The sequence below is a fragment of the Netta rufina genome (assembly GCF_964035555.1).
Source record: "Netta rufina genome assembly, chromosome: 1".
NCBI lineage: Eukaryota > Metazoa > Chordata > Aves > Anseriformes > Anatidae > Netta > Netta rufina.
The window spans coordinates 206,380,840-206,397,196 of NC_140123.1; the positions used below are offsets into that span (position 1 = coordinate 206,380,840).

Sequence of the window (16,357 nt, forward strand, 5' to 3'; positions counted from 1 at the left end):
ATTTGCTGCCCTGCTCTGCAAACATGGGATTGAATAGAAGTGCTCAGACTGTCAGTGCAGACTATACAACGTATTTCATCCTCAAATAATGCAAATCACAACCTGGGACAGTGAACATGCAAGTGTCACCCCAAGAAAAACAGAGGGATGACTGTTTGGGAATACATAGTAAACACAACAATGACCTCTTTTGATTAAAATGATGCATCTTTGATCTAGGACAACAAATCTGAATAATAGCCTTTTTTCTAACGCTAAATCTCCCACCCACTCTTCTAACAGCCCCCTCCACTTCCTGCAATATCCCTTTATTAGCCTAAACAAACTTGCTGTTGGTCACCTTGCATCTCCTTGGATGCTGCTACAGGGAACCTTTTCCCACCTCCCCTGCCTCTCCTGTCTCACCCCCACCCTGGACTCTCCCTGTCCATAGCAGCCCACTGCCTCCCCTGCTTTCATGGGTGCCCTTTGGCTGTGCTGACTGTGAGGCTGCAGTCCTGCTCAGCCCTAGTGTCTTAGAGCCACCCAGGTGTATTTACCTGTTTCTTGCTCATTTTAACTCTTAATTGTACACTTTTGGGGTCAGAGGCGGCTTTCTTTATTCCTCATCCCACCAGCCCTGGAAGAACAGAACCTCCTTGGCCATCTTCAAAAGCCATCTGGACATGGTCGTGGGCAACCTGTTCTAGATGTCCCTGCTTGAGCAGGGGGTTAGATAAGATGATCTCCAGAGGTCCCTTCCAACCTCAACCACTCTGTGATTCTATGAATAAACTATATACAATACATGGACTTTTTTTCACTCTGCAGTGGTCTTTCTGGTCTACAGAGGATTATGATCCTTTTGTTAATAACTTCTAACACTTGCACATTTTTTTCCTTAATACGTAATTTCTCTATACATCATTCTAGGGGAATAATAAAGTCACATTTGGTTTATTTTATGTTATAGTTGCTTCAGTTTTGCTGAAAGTTAGACCAACTTTGCATAAGCATGCAGTGCTTGTTACTAGCCTTAGCATTTGAACAGCAAAGAACAGGCACAGCATATTTAAAGCACTTACTTAAGTCTGACTGTACTGCAATCACTCATCGAAGTAATTTCCCAGTCCTTAGAGGGGTTGCTTCTTTGAATAGAAACTACTCTTTAAGCAGGCTGGCATGTTTGTCTCATAACCTTAAAATATTCCACTAAAACATGGAAGGTGAACAAAGCCGGGTAGCCCCCAACAGTGGCAGGGCAGACGTTGAAGCCATGTCCACACAGTACAAGGCTGAGAACAGGCTGGGGTGTGTTAGGAGCCACCCCACCACACTGCTCAGGGCCACGGCGACAGCAGTATAGGCACCAATGGGACCATTTGGGATCCTGGACAGGCCGATTGCCATGAGGCTGAGACCACATCTCGCAGTCCTGGTAGAGCCCACTGCCAGTGCCCAAGAAATTATTTACCTATAAACTGTATACTCATTAAAATGACAGTAAAAATAGTTCTACTAAGCTGAAATCAAGCCTTCAGCATCACAGTTACTACATTTTGTCATTGGGTAGGAATTCCACAGGGCAGGGCTCAAGAGAGAAGGATGGGATGGTTTAAGAAGCCAGAGTAGGATGTCCCACTAAGAGAAGGTGCTTGAATGTGAGATACCAGCTGAGAGTTAAACAACAGAATAAGGACCATCTCATGCATTTCCTCAGCTCAGGCATGCAGCTTGAGAAGTATCACATAGCACAAAAGTGGGAGATTAAGTTCTTTCCCACGAGTTAGATGTCACGGTCCACGCACACTCAAGTCAGTGTAAGAGGACATTGCAAGGGCATGGACCAAGAGAAGATGGAAGAACATATTCAGTAAAGACCTGAATACAGTTCAGAATGGGGTTTCCTTCCCAGAAGGTATCAAAAGGTCTAGCGGCCACCACATCAGCACGTGAAGATTCACAAAACTGATACTACACTTCAGAAAGACATGTCCCTTCCAATCCAAACCATTCAATGATTCTATGACACTAACAAAACAGTCAGTAGCTGTTCCCTGACCATTTTATTTACCAAAATAATTGTAGCTGTTTCCGACTCTGCTACAGTCAAAGAGCACTCCAAAGGTTTTATCTGTGCAGAATTACAGTAAGCGTAAATATGAACTGCGGTACACTCGCTCCCCACGCAGACGGCTGCCAGGCAGACTGGGTGTCAGGAGCCCTGCACAGCTCTCAAAGAAGAGCATCTGCACAGGGTGCAAACTGGCTTCTGTGCTGTAAATTCACTCCTCAGCTTATTTAGCACTAACTTCGTCTTGCAGACGAGCATCTTGATTTTGAGCTGTTCCAGTCACACAGAGTGAGTTTGTTATAGAGCACTGTACAACTGCTCTTAATATCTCTGAGCCCAGAAAGTCTAACCCCAAAACTTATACCATAAGGATCACTTATGACAAGCTGTGCACATGATTTGTAGCTTTGGAAGTGTGAAAGGCACCGGATATAAGCATGTAAGTTTGCAAAATGCAAAGACAACGTGACAACTGAATAAAGTGAAACCGTTCAGAGATCTAAGATACTGAGTAAGCAGTTAAGGCCAATCACTGAATCAGTAAGTAGATCAGGCAGGGTGGAGTCCAGCCACAGCTATAGAATCATAGAATGGAATCCTAGAATATCCTGAGTTGAAACAGACCCAAAAGAATCATCAAGTTTAACTCCTGGCTACACACAGGACCACCCAAAAATTAAGCCATATGTCTGAGAGTGTTGCCCAAGTGCTTTATGAGCTCCGGCGGGCTCAGTGACATGACCACTGCCCTGGGGAGTGTGTCCCAGTGCTCAACCACCTTCTAAGTGCAGAACCTTTCCCTAACCCCCAGCCTGACCCTCCCCTGTCCTAGCGCCATGCCGTTCCCTCGGGTCCTGTCGCTGTCCCCAGAGAGCAGAGCTCAGCGCCTGCCCCTCCGCTCCCCTCCTGAGAGAGCTGCAGGCCGCCATGAGGCCTCCCCTCAGCCTCCTCTTCTGTAAGCTAGGGGGAGATGAGCTGATGTCCCACTGTGTGGAGCCCTCTCCCCTTTGACTTCAGTGTTGGTGCTGCTGAAGAAGGGCAAAGTCTCATGGCAGAAAAGCATGAAGCTTGAGAAGGGAAAAATGCCACCAGACAAGGCTGACTACAGGTTGATCTGATTACCAAGCACACAGACGAACAGGTTGATGAAACACAAGCAGACTTCATGGTGACTAATGTCCTGTGTGGTAAGATGGTAGACTTTATGTGCAGACCCTTCAAAATTCTGGGGAGGATCTCATGTTTGAGATGCATGGGTCAGTGACATGGGAGGAGCGGGAGAGAGCTGCGGGAGGCAACTTTCTGGGAGCCAATGACCAAGACTTACATGTTAATGTTTTCTGAATAACCCCGAGTGCCATGCAGAAGCCAGATACCTGTGAAGGAGGGGCATACTGTTTCTAAACCAGAGTGGAAGCAGGCTGATGGGATTTAACATAACAAGGTTACAGTAGAGCCTTTAGAGGGAGGAAAGATGGCATGTGCAGAAAAGCACCTGCTTGGGCATGATTCATGATGTAGGGGTGAAGCCATAAAGAGATAGGACAGAAGCTGGCAGAAGTCAGATATAAAACCACAAAGAACAGTTGTACAAACAGAACTGGAAAATAGAAGCCCCAAACTGATGCTAATGTTCTTCTGTACAGAAGCTAGAAGTCGAAGAAGTAAGATAAGAGGACCAGAACACCTAGTTTTAATAAAAATATTGCTACAGTGGGTACTGGAAACTCAATGGAAGAAAGACACAGTGGGAAAGCATTTAAGAAAGACAGAGCATTCAGGGAACACAGAGCAGGCACTGGTAGGGGAGGGGTGCTGCATTGCAAAGAAGGCTTAGAGCTAAATCAGATTAATGAGGTGAGTGCCAGCAGAGAATATAGACTCGCCATGGGCTGATGCTCCAGCGGGACCTGCTTGTGGTTAGGGGTATGCTTCTAGCCACCCAGGCAGGGTGGTGATGCTGACAGTAACCTGCTGAAGAAAATCAGAGGGCTCAGCAGACCCCATTGGCATGAGATACAGCAGTTAATTCTGCACAAGCTGACAAATACCATGTCCAGGCATGGCCAGCAGAGCTGCCAGGCACAGAATCCACCACAGGGAAATGCATTCCTGACCTCACAGTGACCAGCAAGTGTCATAGCTCATAATCTTGTTAATGAGGAGACATTATTTAACAGTGACCCTTGTATGTGTAGGTTCATAATCTTGCACAAGCAATGGAAGACAATAAATCAACAACCACTGTGTTCAGTTTAAAACCTAGGGACTTCATAATTCAGAAAAATTAGTTTTGGTAATAAGAAACTAAAATGGACAGTTAAAAGTAAAGCCTTTGTTGTTGTCCTAGAAACTACTTCAAGACAACTTATGTGATATTCAGACACATACTGCCAAGACGGACTTTGGAAAGACCTAAAGAAAGCCAGCAAGACTAAAGAATAGAAGTGTAGGTATAGTTACAATAAGTAAGAAATGACAGTCAAAAAGAGAATGTTGTATTGAAATGAGAGAAGAAAACAAAACAAAACAAAAACAACAAACAAACAACAATACCAGAACAGATCACGCATTCTTTAAAGTGCAAAACCAAAACAAAACAACAACAAAACAAACAAACAACAATAAAAAACAACCATAAAAATGCAGTTGGAAGAATGATGTGTAGAAAGCCTAAAAACTAGTAAACCATTTTTCAGAAACATCCAGGAACTTAAAAGACTAACAGATAACTGAGGTATAAAAGAAACGTTCAGAGACAACAAAGCTATAGTAGGAAAAAAAAAAAAAAACAACAAACAAAATGAAAATTGCCACCTATATTTTTGGGAGATTGGATAGAGATTGGTGACTTCCCCACAGTGAATCTCTTCCTGACTGGTGGCATATCAGAAAATCTGCTTCAGTCTTGACAGAAGACGACAGAAAAACAGATCAGTAAAGGTGTAGCAAGAAATCACCAGGAACTTCAGTTTGAAACAGCGGAACTGCTAACAGCAGTGCATAACCTTTTGCTCAAATCTTCTTTTAGCATCAGAAGGTGGCAAATGGGCCAGCAATTTTTTAAAAAGGTTCTGAGGGAGGAATAACACAGCATTAAGCCTGTTACCTCTACTTGCCAAATTGAGAGACTATTTAAAGATGAAGAGTACCATACACGTGGACAAACATGAATTACTGGGAAGAGTCAACTCATCTTTGTGAATACTCTATGCAGTTCCAGTCTCTGGCTTCCCAAAGAGGCAAGTTCTTTTGCAGATCTGGAAAAGGCTGAGGAACTGGAGACTGGAGTGAGTGAAGGTCTACAGTGGCTTCTGCACAGGGAATGACTCCACAGTAAAGCATCCTCAGTCTGGAAGGAGAACACTGGAGGACATGGCAGAGATCTCTGACACCAGTGGTGGGATTGAGAAGGTCAATAGAGATCTGCTTCTCACGGACTCCCCCAGTACAGGAACTGGATGGCAAAAATTGAGTGGGGAGAGGGTCAGGCCACACAGAGACAAAGAGTCACTTTTTCATATATGGATATGGAAGCTGCAAACCTCTCCCCTGCTTGATGTTGTGGAAAGGAAAGTTTGCATAGCACTGAAAAGCAACAGACAAAACTCTAGGGAAAAACCTCTCCACTGAGAGCCATCAAATACAAAAGATACCAAGCCTGGCTCAAGGAGGCCCTAAGCCATATAGTTAGAAACAAAGAGTACTTTGTAGAATTATAGGTCCCTGTTCTTATTTTTCAAGGCATTAGCTATTAGCCACAGGATATTGGGCTAAATGGACCTTTAATCTGGCCCTGTTCAGCCAGCTTTATGTAGTTACATTAGCTAATGGTAATGCTCAAATATGCACTGTTTTGTCTTCTTTCATTTCAAGTACTGCTCAGCACTCTGAAGTCTAGCTTCACTGAATTATCTTTTCCTGGCAAGCACTGTTTTATCCAGTGCATCCTTTACCGAATGTGGTGGGGAACATGACTACTGAGGATAAAGAAAAGGCTGAGGTTCTCAATGCCTTCTTTACATCTGTCTTTAACAGTCAGACCAGTTATCCTCGGCGTACTCAGCCTCCTGTCCTGGAAGTCTGGGATGGGGAGCTGAATAAACTCCCCATGATTCAGGTTGAAACAGTTTGAGACCTGCTACTTCACCTGGACTGTCACAAGGCCATGGGGCCAGATGGGGTGGCCCATAAGAAAACATGTTAATGGGCCCCAGGGTGCTGAGGGAGTTGGCGGATGTGATTGCTGACCCACTTTCCACCATTTATCCGTGGTCCTGGTCAACCAGAGATGTCCCATGTGACTGGAGACTTCCTAATGTGGCACCCAACTACAAAGAATGGTCGTAAAGAGGATGTTTGAAGTCCCATGCCTGTCAGTGTTCAAGAGGCATTTGGACAACACCCTCAATAATTTGCTTTAACTTTTGGTTAGCCTTGAAGAGGTCAGTAATCTTTGAAGGTTCCTTCCAACTGAACTATTGTATTCTACATAATATTTTAAATATTGTCTTTCAAGATCTTGTACAATGATGTTAGCATTTGCTCTCACTTCACAACAGACTCCGACCATCTTATTCTGATTATTATTCCCAACCATTTTCCTCTGTTGTTTCCAGCAGGTAAGGCAACTATGAACTCCCTGCAGAAATATTAAATACTTCTTGCTTACCATTTTATCTTATTTCTAGCTTTTACTTGAAATTCTTCATAATATTCCAGCCCTCCTAAGCACTGACTTTATATCATCCGTGAAGTTCAAGATCGTGTTTCTCATGTCAAGGACACTAGAGAAAACACTGGGGACTTTTCCTACTAACTTCCTTCCAACCTGGCAGTTGCCTTTTCAGCAACCCACTGCTCTTGCATGTTTAGACCACTGCTTAATTATATTACAGCTCTGCATTAATGTCATGTTCTCCAGGAGAATTACCTGTTTACAACAGGGCACTGTATCAGATGTTCACCCAGACAGATTAGATCTACTGTGTTCACCTTTCCAGGGGAACCACACATGTAGCAAGTATAAATCTAGGAGGGCTCAATTTAGTGATGATAAAAAAGATGCACAAGCTCCTTAAAATCTGAATAATGGATTAAGGAGATAAAGGGCAAGCTACAATAAACCATTTAGATAGATAGATAGATAGATAGATAGATAGATAGATAGATAAAATACATATATTTATGGATATGTAAAGGACACGCATATAAAAGTGTGTACTCGTGCAACTTCACAGCACTGTAAAACGTATTTAAGCCTCCAATTATACCAGCAGGGCAGGAAGAGACCCTGTCTGCTCTCAACACTTGCGTGACCACGGGCCAATTCCTGCCTGCATTTTGCATGACCACCCTCTGTAAGGGGGTGAGCAAGACTTTCCTGCACCGCTCAGAGGCTCCAGCTGTAGAGAGACACTGGCAACAGGAAACAGTGGTGCTGTGAGGGGAGGACACCTGATCCTCCTGTCTTGCCCAGTCCAGACCATGCCAGTCAGCACTGGTGTCAGGAGAGCAGTGACACAGACGATGCAGCCTGGGGGAGGCTGCTGTAATCTCCATACTCCCCAGATCAACATCATTCCCTGTGGATGTGTGTTCCCGAAGCAATGCTCCATGGGGTACAGCAATTCCCTTTACTGCCTCAACCTTTGAGCCAATTCCCAGAGGTCCAAGTCACCAGAGTCTCAGGGCAGAGGCAGGCTATGCTAATTAGGACTTAGGGCAACTAAGATGATTTGGGCTACTTAGGGCTACTAAGATGATTAGAGGACAGGAGTACCTGTCATAGGAGGACGGGAGGAGAGAACTGGGCCTCTTTAGCCTGGAAAAGAGAAGGCTGAGGGGACACCTCATCAATGTGTATAAATATCTGAGGGGAGGGTATCAAGAGGATGGAGCCGGTCTCTTTTCAGTTGTGCCCAGAGACAGGATGAGAGGCAACGGGCACAAACTGAAGCACTGGAGGTTCCATCTGAATATGAGAGGGCATTTCTTTACTGTGAGGGTGACAGAGCACTGGCATAGGTTGCCCAGAGAGGTTGTGGAGTCTCCTTCTCTGGAGATACTCAAAACCCACCTGGATGCTATTCTGTGCAAGGTGCTTTAGGTGATCCTGCTCAGCAGGCTGCTTGGACTAGATGATCTTCAGAGGTCCCTTCCAACCCCACCCATTCTGTGATTCTGATTCTGTGATTTTAACTTTTATGCAGAAATAGGTTATATGATATCGTATTTAGAGTAGCTCCCATGAGATGGTCATCTTCACCACCACCCAACACACACCTCCCCTACTCCAGGTCTCTGCTGAGGCTCCCTGTTAGTCATTCTCACCCACCAACTGCCAGTTGCAAAGATACAAAAGGCAACACAGAAAACTCAAGGCTACTCACCACCCTCGCAAAATGCAGCTGGGACCACCTCTTGTCTGCCCACCTGCCTAACCAAGTATTTTTGGAAGACACCACAGGTCTGCCAGTGCTCAACTTGGTGGTCCCACTACCTATCCCCGGTGCCACCTGCCAGCACCTCCAGACCGTGGGAAGACCTCTTCATACATAAAGAAGAGAAGATCTCTGAGAAGACCTGAGGCACATCACTCAAGAAAGGTAAAGCCACAGCTGCTAGAGCAACATGCTCCTCAGCATTACCCTGATGCAACATGGTAGTCCCCATCCTGACATTACTGCACTTGCCAGCCCAGGACACCATGGTGAGTTCCCTGGGCTAGCAATTGCTGCATCCTTTCTTCATGGGAGAGGTGCTCTAGCCCTTGATCATCCTCATGGCCCCACTCTGGACCCATTCTAACAGCTCGATGTCCTTTTTGTGCTGGGGGCCCCACACCTGGAAGCAGGACTCGAGGTGGGACCTCAGGAGGGCAGAGTAGAGGGGGACAAACCCCTCCCTCAATCTGCTGGCCACTTCTCTGTTGATGCAGCCCACGATGCAGTTGCCCTTCTGGGCTGCAAGCACACACTGCTGGCTTATGTCGAGCTTTTTGTTCACCAGAACCCCCTAGTCCTTCTCCGCAGGGCTGCTCTCAGTGAGTTCTTCTCCCAGTCTGTGCTCATGTCCAGGATTGCCCTGACACAGGAGCAGCACCTTGCACTTGGACTTGCAGAACCTCATTAGGTTCACAGAGACCCACTTATCAAGCTTGTCCAGGTCTCTTTGGGAAGCATTTCTTCCTTCTGCTGTATCAACTGCACCTCTCAGTTTGGTATCATCTGAAAACTTGCTGAGGGTGTGCTTGATCCCAGTGTCTATGTCATTGATACAGATATTAAACAGTGCTAGTCCCATGGACAGAACCCTGAAGGACACCACTTGTCACTGTCCTCCACCTGGACATAGAGGTGTCCTCAGCAACACTGATGTGGTTTCATGTTTCTTTTCAGTTAAAGTCTGAGGGACAATACTTTCACTAATCATGGAAATTTTACCACATCTGGGCTGAACTACAAGATCTGGTTAGCTATGCACAGCAATGCTACAAATCAGGTCAATATAGGATGTGAAGCAGAATTCCACATTCAATTGAAAGTACACAGGGAATTTAGATAAGCAGTTTATAAATATATAAACTGGAACTTAACTGAGGGGAAGACATTCCTTATCAGCAATGACAATTCTTCAAGTAGATTGTTGCCGTAATATCTATTCTTTGTCTTTGACTAAGCCTTCAGATTCTGATGCTGATAAAAACCCTCCTGCAGCAGTGACTGCCAAGGCCATATCCTCATCCGAACGTTGTGGACTATCGGTATACAAACGATTTCAGCTGGGGGTACCTGTCCAAGCCATGGGCTGCCAGCTTCTCCAGGAGAATACTGTGGGAGACCATGTCAAAGGCTTTGCTGAAGTCTAGGTAGACTACATCAACAGCCTTTCCCTCATCCACCAGGTGGGTCACCAGGTCATAGAAGGAGATGAGGCTGGTCAGGCAGGACTTGCCTTTCATGAACCCATGCTGACTGGGCCTGATCCGCTGGTTGTCCTGCACATGCTGTGTGATTGCATTCAAGGTGTTCTGTTCCATCACCTTTCCTGGCACTGAGGTCAGGCTGACAGGCCTGTAGTTCCCAGATCCTCTTTACGACCATTCTTATAGTTGGGCATCACTTCAGTGTAGTGGGTTTACGTGGCAAGGTTTTGGTAGTGGGGGGCCATAGGGGTGGCTTCTGTGAGAAGGATCCAGAAGCTGACCCATTTAGATAAGGAGACTGCTGCTGGCCAGAGCCAAGCCAATAAGTGATGTTGTTTGTGTTTCTGTGAGAGCAGATTTAAGAAAGGGAAAAAACTCAACCCTTGAGTCCTTTGCATTGTGTTTTCTCCCTCTTTTCCTATGAGGAGGAAGAGGAAGAGAGCGATGTGGTTGAGCTCAGCTGCCCACCCGTGTAAAACCTCCACAATTAGCAAGTCTCCAGTCATTTAGGTCCTCTCCAGATGACCAAGACTGCTCATAGATGATGGAAAGCAGCTCTGCAATCAGATCTGCCAACTCCCTCAGCACCCTCGGGTGCTGCAGTCACTGCAGTCCTGTGTAGGCTGTCAGCCCAGTCATCTGTTTTTCAGGTTATGCAGTTACTAATTTCTGAAAGAAGGGAAACTAGAACTGTACCTTTAAAAAATGCAAAGGAAGCAAGATAATTTGATATATTCCAATAATAAAAACTCTGCTGGAGTATATTAGGCAACTGGAATGGGGATCTGATTGAATTTTAGAAACCGTTCTTGAATATGTGAATCACATTAAGAGGAAGACCTGATGGAAAGAGTGAGATGTGGCTGGTACTCAGTGAGCAAGAGGATCTCTAGAGCATGTAAATACCTTATATGAAGCACTAGAAAGAAGATGAAGGAAACTTGTAGCTTTTCTATTTCATTTTCCTCCTTGTGAAGCAATCTAAAACAACTCCCAGATGATCATAATCTTCTGAAGGTATGTTTCACGTTAGCTGAGCTGTACCTAGAGGATCACTGGGACAGTATAAGAGTAGACTTCACAGAACCTCAGCACTACCCTGTGTCGAGCTGGAGACAACCTGAAGGCAGTACTGGTGCAGCGACTGTGGGAGAAGAGCACAGAAGCATTTATAGAGATGGTCTTTGGACTGTGCATTGAACACGCTGTTTTCAGGCCCTCAGTGAAACCTGAGCTACGTTATGCAAGAGCTCTGCAGGACAAACTAACTTCTGAATTGTCACTGTTACCTCAAGCTGCAAGCCAAGACAGACAGGACCTGAACAGGAGAGATAAATGCCCTCTGCTGTGAGTCTCAGTTTGCATGGAAGAACATGTCCTCAGTTATCCTGAGCTGGTCTGTATCACGACCTAGAATGCCTGTTCAGAACTAATCTTCCTCTTTATTGCATCCTCTGAACTGTCACATGTGAGACAAGGGGGAGAAAACTTCAGGGATATGGTTAGAGAAGTTCCACTTAACCAAAGTCACAGATTTAGCCTCAGCAAAGCAAGCAGCAGCTCTGTCAGCACAAACAAAATATCGGTGGGTGCATTGCCCCAGGCAGGGTTCCCAAATGCAGAAACACAACAGCAACACTGGAGCAAAGCTGTGTAGTGCTACCACCAGGGAAGATAAGGCCCGAGGATGGGATTCATATCTAACCTAAATGGATCTTACAAATCTAATGCAATCAGACGTGTTGCTTACAACTTCCAGCAGATTCTAAAAGTGAAAAGCCTTCCATTACACTGAACATCTAGGGTGGGACCTGAAAGACTCTACACAAACTTCAGATCAAAAAAGTACAACACAACAGCAGAAGTCTCATTGTAAGGTAATTAACAAATGAAACACAAGAAATATTTCACAGGTAGAAGTGAATGGTCTGTCAGCAGTTTTCTGTCTCTGAAAGGAGCATCAGAAGATGCTGTTGAGGAGAGCACATTTGCCTGGCTATGCACTTGTTCCTTCCTGCATCCAACATCATTGTTCTGGGGACATTAGCAGGAACAATCCTGCTCAGTCCTGTTAGTATCTGTGCATGGATCTGCTCTCCAGGTCTTCATCTAATCTCTTTCTGAATCTGACAGCACTGTCTACCTCCATGGCCTCCCATTCCATGAATCTGGAAGACCAGTGCCTGCTGTGTAAAGAAGGCTTGCTTTGTCTGTTGACAGACTCGCTTTGTCTGTATCTGGTCTGCCACTAGTTTCATTGTGAGCCCTCTCCTTCTAATGCTGCACCATTTGGTGAAGAGCAGATCTGCATTTACAGTATCCACTGCCTTGGGTGGCTTTGTAAGCCTTGGCCATGTGTCTCTCTGAGCCTTCTCCTCTCCAAGCTGGAGAGTCCCAGCGTTCTCAGCCTCTCATCGTAGGGCAGTTGCTCCATCCCTATTTTAGCTGTCCTTCCCGGACCTTCTCTAGCTCCACCACTTCCCCCTTGAGATGCTGATCCAGAACCACACACAGCTCTGAAGGCTTGCATGTGCAGGATCAGCATAGCCCCAAATGACATTGCCTGCCTTCTTTCCATCTCTATTCTGACGTATTTTGTTGGTTAGCAGTTTTGTTTGTTTGTTGCTTGTTTGTTTGTTTGCTTGTTTGTTTGTTTTGGCTGCTGTCATGCACCATGCTCGTGATTCTGAGAGCTATCAGCATCAGCTCCAAAACCTTTCTGGAGCTTTAGCCACCAGCTCCACATTCAGCATTATGTAGCTGACTGTAGAGTATTTCTAATACTTTTAGATGCACAGTGCCTGGGAGTCTTCCTGGCATTCACCAGAACTGTTGCATCATCTGGATACTCAAAAGACCTCATCTCATCCTCAGACTTGAAGGTTTCACTGCACACTTTCTTCTCTAGCTCATTGAGGAAAACAGAGAATGAAGCAGTTTCAACAGCATCTCCAGGTACCCCACTGCTGATGGTTTCCCATCCTGAAAAGGGACACATAAGTCCCAACTTTTGCTTCCTCAATTTACAAGCCTTCAAGCCGTAAGGAAATATTTTATCTGATTCTTAGTTTCAACAGCCTTGATATGAAACCTCATCTAAAGATTTTTAGAAAATCTAAATGTATTTTGTGCACCTTCTTGACTCCACTCAGAGGTCTGTCAACATGTTGTACAGCTCCTATATCAGGTTAGCAAGGGAAGTTTCTCTTCACAAAAGCTCTTGGTTTCTTCCTAGTGGGTTGTACTACTCCACATGTTCAGTGATGTTATCATTTATTAACTGCAGACACTACCATCATATAAAGGATTTCCACAGCTCCCTTGAGCCTCTCTAGCCCTTCTGGTGGACGGGCATCACATTGGTAATCACATTACTCTGGCAAAACAGCAGTTTGCAATGACCAGTTTCACACTACATTTAAACTGACAAAGGCTTTCTTTTATATTCTAGTTTAAATACCCCTTCATGACCTGTCAGATCTTGGTACAAGCTGGCTGACTGGCCCTCCTGTCCGGGTGCCTCCTGCTCCTAGTGGCTCTCCCCATTCCCAAATACCCCTCTCTGCACAACCACAATCTGTGCACCAGACACCAGACCTGCCTTTGGCCTCTTTTATGCCACAGGCAGTGTGGCAAGAATGTCACAACTGAGGTCCTTGGCATCATTGTTTCACCCAGAGTAATGCTGGCTTGAAGTTCTTGGGCAACCTTGTCCCTCCTCATGTTATACTACGAAAACAGCAGAAGCCCTGTAAAACATGCTCTTCTGCTGGATCATAGAATCATAGAAACACAAGGTTGGAAAGGACCTATAAGATCATCTATTCCAATGGTCCTCCTATCACCAATACTACCCACTAAGCTACTAAATCGTATCTTGTAGCACCTTGTCCAGGCGCTTCTTAAACACTGCGAGGGATGGCGACCCCACCACCGCCCTGGGCAGGCTGTTCCAGTGCCTGACCACTCTTTCAAAGAAAAACTTTTGCCCGAAATCTAATCTGAATCTCCCCAGGCGCAACTTGTGGCCATTTCCTCGGGTCCTCTCATTAGTTATCTGGGATGACACTTCTCTCAGCTGCTTTCATTGTGGATGCCTGCCACCTTGCTAGCAAAGGATAAAAAATGTCTATCAGGACACCTTGGAGACCAAGCAAAGATGGTAACTGAAAGAAGCTTGATAAAACTGAGAATAGTGAGCTTTAGTGGTGACATGATCTGTAAGAGAAGACAGGATGCCGACCAATAGGGCAAGCAAAATCCCAGGCCCACACTGGGAAGTCTCTTCTCACAAGCATGTGTTTCAGTAACAGGGCTTCCAGGGCACTGGTAGCATCTGATGCCAGAGGAAGGAGAGAGCATAAGTGGAGATCAAGGCTAAAAAGCTCTCCTAAATTTCAGGTAAGGTTACTGTACTCGCCCAGTCCAACCTTCCCCTAACACAGACCACAGACCTCAGTAACAACCTCCTGCCTTGCCCTGGTTAGATCATTGACCCCAACATCCCAGCGGTAGCCCTCCACCACACAGCAGGACTAGAACAGGTCACTTAAATTGGCACCGAGTCTCAGATTAAAGATGACATGATAATTCACTTAAACTCTTAATTATCCTCACTTTAAAAAAACAGAAACCTCAAATCTCATTTGATTTTTTCTGCACTCAGCTTACATTCAATGTCTTGTGTTATGTGGTCATTGCCAAACTCATAAAAGTTTAGTTTTCAAAATCATCTCCCTCATGGAGACACTCACAGTCCATGTCTAAATCACCTTTCAGATTTCTGCCAGAGGTTTTCAAATTCCTTGAAGTCCCTTTCAATGAGTCTCAAAATTCCTCTTGAAAATATGAACAGTGCATCAGGACACAAAAGTCAACAATGCTCAACTAGTGCACTGCGTAGAAGCCATGCAGCTCATGCTTGCTCTTCCCTTCCAAGGCATTCTTGGATTTTGCAGGCATGGATCATATTCAGGAGGGTTAGTGCTGGGTTTTGCTATGAATGCTGTGAATGATGACAGCTCCTTTTTCTGAACTGTGCAGACAGCAGAATCTTCTCCCAAGACCATTGCTGTCAGTCCTGAGCTCCATGTCACTACTTCTCTGCAATCTGTGCCAAACACAGCTGCCATTCCTGACCACCCAGATGGAAATCCAGCAAATCCTCCGGTGAGCCAGGCATCCACTCTGAAGTGTCAGCATATTTTAACATAGAATCTTCATTCTCGTTTAGGAAATTGCAGAGCCATTTCTCATTCTCAACACAAGACTCAAGCAATCCCTCTGTACATAATCATTTCACTGCCCACTCAGTTGTTCAAAGACAGAAGCTGAAGCTTCCACTCCCCAACAGCTTTGCAGTCCTTCAGATCCTGAGAGTGACCAACACCAGCAGCTGCTAACAGCTTCCAGGAAAACAGAACAAGACATCAGCTGCGTCATCCATGAGGGAAGTGTCTTCCCAACTTCATGTAGATGGAATTTGGTCCGTGCCTAAAGAAGGCACTCCTAAACTGATGGGATGTATTCACCTGCAGCTTGCTTCTTGCTGGATGACAGCAGTCTGAGAGCCTGAGAGCTCAGTGCACCCCTGTGTGTAACTCACTGCTGGGAGCAGAGTTCAGCTCAATACACGCAACAAGATTGGAACAGGAGAGTTCAGAAATAAAAAACTAAAATTCTGGAAAGGCTTCTGTGTGAGAAGGCAGTGAAAAGATCAGGACCATGTAACCACAACAGTCAGTCTCAGGTAACCCTTCCAAAGGACATTAAAGCAAACAAGGGAAAGCTTTTCAGGCCTATGGGAACACAGACAAAAGTAGCAGAGTACTATGTGTGAGAGTGGTATAAAGATAGTCTAAAAAGTAATTTAATACTTTGCCTTGGTGTTTGATAAAAACTTAACACAAAAGTTGACTGGCTAATGGAGATGCAACTATGGAAATCAACATACGAAAGGCAGTGAAACCTAGAGCATTTATTGCATTCAGACAGGACACTGGATAATCTTCAACTCAGTTTTCTAAAGGAGCTGACACATGACAGCAGTGTAGAAGTAGCACATATTTTTCATGATTTTTTCAAGGCAGAGGATACCATATTACTTTGGGAGTCACAAGTCTATTGCCTCTCATTCAAGGAGGGAAAAATTGATACAGGCAACCAAACAACCTGCTTCAAGAACACCCACAGCACTGAAGCAGCCAGCTTGGGTCCCAAAACTGCCCACAGGCACAAATGATGCCAGAAACATTTTCCCAACAGATACAAGAGTAATTGAACAGTTATGGGACTCCCAAATAGTCTAAGAAGGTGATTGCTTGCAATGAAGAGGGCAGGCACCTCTGTGCCTGCTGTATTTTTTAGGAAAGGCTTTG

The 16,357-nt window shown here is 45.1% G+C and overlaps 1 protein-coding gene across 4 annotated transcripts in view; it reads right to left on the reverse strand.

Annotated features, from left to right (window-relative positions):
- The window catches only part of SHANK3 (SH3 and multiple ankyrin repeat domains 3), a 376,332-nt gene that overhangs the window by 210,947 nt on the left and 149,028 nt on the right, over positions 1 to 16,357 (reverse strand). The window lies entirely within an intron of this gene.